The 6,340-nt window shown below is 50.3% G+C and overlaps 1 pseudogene; it reads right to left on the bottom strand.

The window, feature by feature from the left end:
• Positions 1-379: 379 nt before the first annotated feature.
• On the bottom strand, positions 380-3,783 carry LOC101141656 (putative protein FAM10A4; annotated as a pseudogene).
• Positions 3,784-6,340: the final 2,557 nt, after the last annotated feature.

Genomic DNA, 6,340 nt, shown 5'->3' with positions numbered 1-6,340 from the left:
TGATCCGCCTGCCTCAGCCTCCCAAAGTGCTGGGATTACAGGCATGAGCCACCGTGCCTGGAGTAAGGGCTCTCTTTATCAGAAGGGCATTACGCTTGACCTCCAAATTTGGCTGACAATCTACTGATAAGATGCATAATCTTTGTGTTGCTCTGGTATTTTGACATATTTGCTGGGTCCTGAGCCACATCCTGGAAGGCCACCATAACTTCTGGATCCTGCATGGCTGCAAGAACCTCTGGATCACTAAGAATTTCATCGAGTCCAGGGATTCTGGCCATTCCAGCCATGCCCCCTCCCATTCCAGACATTCTTCTGGGACAATTACCAGGCACTCCCACAGGAAAGCCACTTGGAAAAGAGCAGTACTGAGCTCCTGACTGTCATCTGGCTTCTTCCTCCCTCTGGGCTCTCTCATGCTCTTCTTGAGCCTTCTTAACTCTTTCTATTCTTTCTTTGATCTCTTGCTCTTCACGTTTTCGCTCATACTTTCTCCGATGTTCTGCAATTTTCTGTGCCCCAGGTTGAACTTCTTTCAGCATTGCACTAGCATCTTCACCATAATCCAATTGAAGGGAAAGTCTGTGTGCTTTCTCTCGACACTTGTAAGGCTGAGCTGAATCAGGAATTATTTCTTTTCTTTTCTTTTTTGAGATGGAGTCTCGCTCTGTCACCCAGGCTGGAGTGCAGTGGCACGATCTCAGCTCACTGCAAACTCCGCCTCCCGGGTTCAAGCAATTCCCTGCCTCAGCCTCCGGAGTAGCTGGGATTACAGGCGCCTACCACCACACCTAGCTAATTTTTGTATTATTAGTAGAGATGGGGTTTCACCATCTTGGCCGGGCTGGTCTTGAACTCCTGACCTCGTGATCCACCTGCCTCGCCCTCCCAGTGCTGGGATTACAGGCGTGAGCCACCGTGCCTGGCACAGTCTCGGATGGCAGCATTTGGCTTCTATAATTTGACAAAGACACCAGCCCTCTTGGCATACAAAATGGCCAAGTGATGATTCAGCTTGATGGCATCTGTGAACAAGTCAATGGCTGTCTGCAGTTCACCATCATTTAGGGCTTCAATAGCAGCCACTTTCTCATTTGCCTGATCCATCATCTCTTCTGTTATCTCTGCATTCTCATCTCCCATTTCTTGAGGGGCATCAGTGCCTGGTTCAATCACACCTTCATTATCAATTTCTAGATCACTTTCCTCACTCGGTGGTTCGTCTGCCTTTAAGTCTTCCTCCACCTTCTTACTATCAGGTTTTTCTTCCTTGGTATTTTCTTCTGATTTAGCTTTCTGAGTAGCAGTTGGTACTTTACCCCCCATGCTCTCCACCCTTTCCCTCAGGAAATGCATTTTCTCGGCGTGCGGAACGCTCGGATCCTGCTTACACGTTTTCACAAAGGCCCGAAGCTCGTTCACTTTGCGGGGGTCCGTGGTCGGGAGGCGGTGGGCAAGGCTGAGGGGCTGCGGCCCGGTTCCGGGCCCAGGCGCTGGCTCGGCGTGACCGTGCAGAAGGCGACTTTTGGTAATTATTATTAGGCGTTTTCCCTCGTCCAGACCTGAGACCTGAATTCAGCCCCCATGGGACAGAGTGAGGCACCATCGACCTCACGGAGATATTTCAGGGCTGACGTTAAATGATGCACATGAACATGCATTGCGAATGAAGGTAAGGTAAGGACTAGAGAAAGCTACCTCCAGATTGCTTTTCAAATATGCCCAGACCTTGATTCACATTTTAGGGGATAAAAGCAGGGTTCTTTTTTTCTTTTCCTCACATTCTATGATCCAATTAAATGGGTATCCAAAGTTGTATGAATAATCATTGTTTCCTGTAGTTTTAAAACTGTATTTTCATTTTGGTTATTTTATTTATTTATTTTTTGGAGACAAGGTCTCACTCTGTCACCCACGCTGGAGTGCAGCGGTATGATCTCAGCTCACTGCAACCTCTGCCTCCTGGGTTCAAGTGATTCTCCTGCCTCAGCCTCTTGAGTAGCTGGGATTACAAGCGCGGGCCACTAGGTTCAAATAATTTTTGTATTTTTAGTAGAGATGGGGTTTCACCATGTTGACCAGGCTGGTTTCGAACTCCTGGCCTCAAGCGATCCACCTGCCTCGGCCTTCCAAAGGCTGGGACTACAGGGGTGAGCCACCGCGCCCGGCCCTGTATTTTCATTTTGATTAGGGCAAAAATGCAACCTTTAAATCTTTTTTCCAACTTTTATTTTAGATTCAAGGGGTACATGTGCAGGCGTGTAAGCTGGACATATCATGTGATGCCGAGTTTTGGAGTACAAATGGTTCCTTCCCCCAAGTGCTGAGCACAGTACCCTATAGTTCTTCAACCCTTGCCCTTCTCCCTCCCCCATCTAGGTGTCCCCAGTGTCTATTGTTCCCATCTTTATGTCCATAATTACCCAATGTCTAGCTCCCACTTAGAAGTGAGAAGATGCAACCGGCCAGGTGCGGTGGCTCACGCCTGTAATCCCAGCACTTTGGGAGGCCGAGGCAGGTGGATCACCTGAGGTCGGGAGTTCGAGACCAGCCTGACCAACGTGGAGAAACCCCGTCTCTATTAAAAATACAAAATTAGCCGGGCGTGGTGGCGCGTGCCTGTGATCCCAGCTACTTGGGAGGCTGAGGCAGGAGAATCGCTTGAACCTGGGAGGCCGAGGTTGCCGTGACCCGAGATGGCGCCATTGCACTCCAGCCTGGGCAACAAGAGCAAAACTCCATCTCAAAAAAAAAAAAAAGTGAAATAATGCATATTTGGTTTGTTTTCGGTTCCTGTATTAATTCACTTAGGATAATGGCCTCCAGCTGCATCCAGGTTGCTGCAAAGGACACGACACCTTTAAATCTTTATTTTCCCTGGTTTGGCTTTGGAAACAACAGGTTACAGCCTTTCTGAAGCCCCATCCCATTCTTCATTCTTTCCCAGTTTATTAACCCACAGGTGACACCAATGGCCTCTGAGAGCCTCGACCCTGGAACCCTGAGCAGACGCCCAGGAACCTGTGCCCGGCACATTCGCAGGGCAGAGCGAATTCACATCAAGCTCCCAAACACACATTGTTGTTGTTGTTGTGTTATGTAATTTCAGTTGTTATTTCATTTACAAGCTGTGAGCACACAGAGCCACTCTGGTTCTGCCCTTGGATCGCTGCTCGCGCGCTGCCGAGGCCCCCTGGGCATCCTGAAGTGTTGGGATTACAGGCGTGAGCCAACGCCCCCCGCCGGAATTGCTTTTGTTTTTTTTTTTTCCGAGACGGAGTCTCGCTTTTTCGCCCAGGCTGGAGTGCAGTGGCGCGATCTCGGCTCACTGCAAGCCCCGTCTCCCGGGTTCACGCCATTCTCCTGCCTCAGCCTCCTGAGTAGCTGGGACTACAGGCGCCCGCCACCACGCCCGGCTAATTTTTTGTATTTTTAGTAGAGACGGGGTTTCACCATGTTAGCCAGGATGGTCTCGATCTCCTGACCTTGTGATCCGCCCACCTCGGCCTCCCAAAGTGCTGGGATTACAGGCGTGAGCCACCGCGCCCGGCCCGGAATTGCTCTTAAGAGTCACACCTCCTGAGTCTCCTGCTCTCTCCAGCCTTGCGTTGCCTTTCTGGCCTCAAGGCCCCCCCGCCACCTGGAAAAAGTCCGCGTCCCCACGCAGTCTCTGCAAGCCTGGGTGCGAGCGAGGTTCCGCAGCGCTTTGCTTTCCTGTTACGCGCGGTCGCCCTCTAGTGACAACAAGGACGCACTGCTACGTTCGGACGCGAAGCCTTCCATCGCTGCGGCTCTGGGCTTTTGGTCTGCGCAGGAGAGCTCCGCGGCCCCAGAGTGCACCTCATCCGGGCCCTGGTGGGGAGCATCATTGGGTGCCCTTGGCTCTTCTGCAACACGCGGCCTGGGGCCGACTCCCCAGAGGAAGGCTGGTCTGATGCAAACACTGGATCATGTTGACTGAGCCCCCAGCGGCTCCAGAGCAGAAGACTTGTCTGGAAGTCCTGCGGGCTTAGGAAACCCCATCGTTTGTTGGCAGGTGGGAAAAGTGTTCAGAGATGGGGCCGGGTGCGGTGGCTCACACCTGTAATCCCAGCACTTTGGGAAGCTGAGGTGGGCAGATCACTTAAGGCCAGGAGTTCGAGACCAGCCTGACAAACATGGCGAATCTTCGTCTCTATTAAAAATACAAAAATTAGCCCGGTTTAATGGTGCACGCCTGTAATACCAACTACTTGGGAGGCTGAGGCAGAAGAATCGTTTGAACCCAGGAGGTGGAGGTTGCGGTGAACCGAGATCGCACCACTGCACTCCAGCCTGGGCAACAGAGCCAAATTCCGTCTCAAAAACAAAAACAAAAGAAAACTGTTCAGGGAGACAAGGATATCAGAGGGGGCTCCACCAGTGACTACGAGGCCTGTCCCCTGCCCTCCTTGAGGGCATCTCCATTATAGACCCTGAAGACAGGGAAAGCAGAACTCCTAGGTCCCAGAACAGTCTCCTCAGAGCTAGTCAGAACTACCTTGCCCCCCACCACCCTTCCCACAGGCACAGCCACAAGGAGCAAGCACCTTCTGCACCCAGCAAACCCAGCAAGCATCCAGGCAGGGTAGAGACTCCCAAGGGGAAGGAGGTTTTGGTGGCCAAAACAGACCCTGAGTTAGCTTAGTGGCCAGAGAAACTGAGGTCTGCAGAAGGCCAGGTGGGCCTGGTCAGCGCATCTGAGTCGTCACAGTCTTTGCCGAGGTCACCCCTTCAACTTTTGAAATACATTTTCTCCATCATCATTGTGAAGATCTCTCAAAACTGACAATAGCTTCAATGCCTGTTTTAGTTGATGTGTTTTGCCTGCAGAAACGTGAAAGTTTTCTGCCTGAATATCACAGTGTGCCATTCGCAAGTGCAATGATCAGACTAGCTGTCATGCTGGCTGAGTCAGGGTATTTAACTCTGGTATTAAATCTGGATAAAAGTCACCCATCATCTCAGTTTGGGGCTCTGAAGAATCAGGTGGAAAACAGCCCTCCCATGGCCTGTGAAAGCGTCCTGGGCAAAAATGCAGTGGAATCAATAAGCCAGCTGGTAGAGCTCCCGCCTGGAACCAGGGCTCCTTATGTTGTTGTTCATGAGTGGGCTTCAGGTTGTGACCCCCTGAAACTGAAATGTATAGGTATTTATTTACTAGGGAGAGGGTTCCCAACTTTTACTGGAGTTTCCAAGGAATCTATATACAAACCAATTTGGAACTACTTCCCTAGAAACTCCCATTACCCACAAGTGAAATAATAAACCGATTTTTCCTGAAGTGTAAAAGGTTCATCACGAAACTAGAATTGGTAGCAATGAAAGCAAAGCTTTAAACTTGACAATGGTCGATCTCCCAAGCTGGGCCTTGAAATTCCCATCAAGGTTACATATGTGGATTTATAAAGTGCAGTCTGAGCCCCCGTGATCACAAAATGGCAAATGATTTTGTCCTCGGGGGCCTGGTGTCTCTGATGGGTACTCAGTAGTAGGAGTGTCTATTCCCTTAGGGAGGAGAGCGGACCTCAGTGGATCCATGGACTTGGTCCCAAGATTGTTAGAGATGTTAGATTTGTCCCTTATTAGATCACCTCTATATATCGGAGGCAGTGACTCATGCCTGTAATCCCAGTACTTTGGGAGGCTGAGGTGGGCGGATCACTTGAGCTCAGGAGCTCGAGACTAGCCTGGGCAACTTGGCAAAACCTGTCTCTAAAAAAAAAAAAAAAAAAAAAAAAAAAAAAATTAGCCTGGTGTAGTAGCACACACCTGTAATCGCAGCTACTCAGGAGGCTGAGGCATGATGAGAACCATTTGAACCTGGGAGGCGGGGATTGTAGTGAGCAGAGACTGAGCCACTGCACTCCAGCCTGGGCAACAGAGTGAGACTCTGTCTCGAAAAAAAAAAAAAGAGAGAGACGGTCACATCTACAGAAGGGTTTTGTTCACTTCAGCCAGAGCTAAGTGATGGCTGACAATTTCCACTTGTCTGACGCCCTCATGATGTTTTTTTGTTGTTTTTTTGTTTGTTTGTTTGTTTTTTGAGATGGGGTCTCGCTCTGTTGCCCAGGCTGGAGTGCAGTGGCACAATCTCGGCTCACTTTAACCTCCGCCTCCTGGGTTCAAGCGATTCTTCTCCCTCAGCCTCCTGAGTAGCTGGGATTACAGGTGCCTGCCACCATGCCTGGCTAATTTTTGTATTTTTAATAGAGGTGGGGTTCCATCATGTTGCCCAGGCTGTTCTCGAACTCCTGAGCGCAAGTGATCCGCCCACCTCAGCCTCCCAAAGTGCTGGGATTACAGACAAGAGCCCCTGCGT

Source organism: Gorilla gorilla, chromosome 6 (assembly GCF_029281585.2).
Source record: "Gorilla gorilla gorilla isolate KB3781 chromosome 6, NHGRI_mGorGor1-v2.1_pri, whole genome shotgun sequence".
Lineage (NCBI taxonomy): Eukaryota > Metazoa > Chordata > Mammalia > Primates > Hominidae > Gorilla > Gorilla gorilla.
Note: the sequence above shows the minus strand (reverse complement) of the source record. Positions and strands in the feature narration are given on the sequence as shown.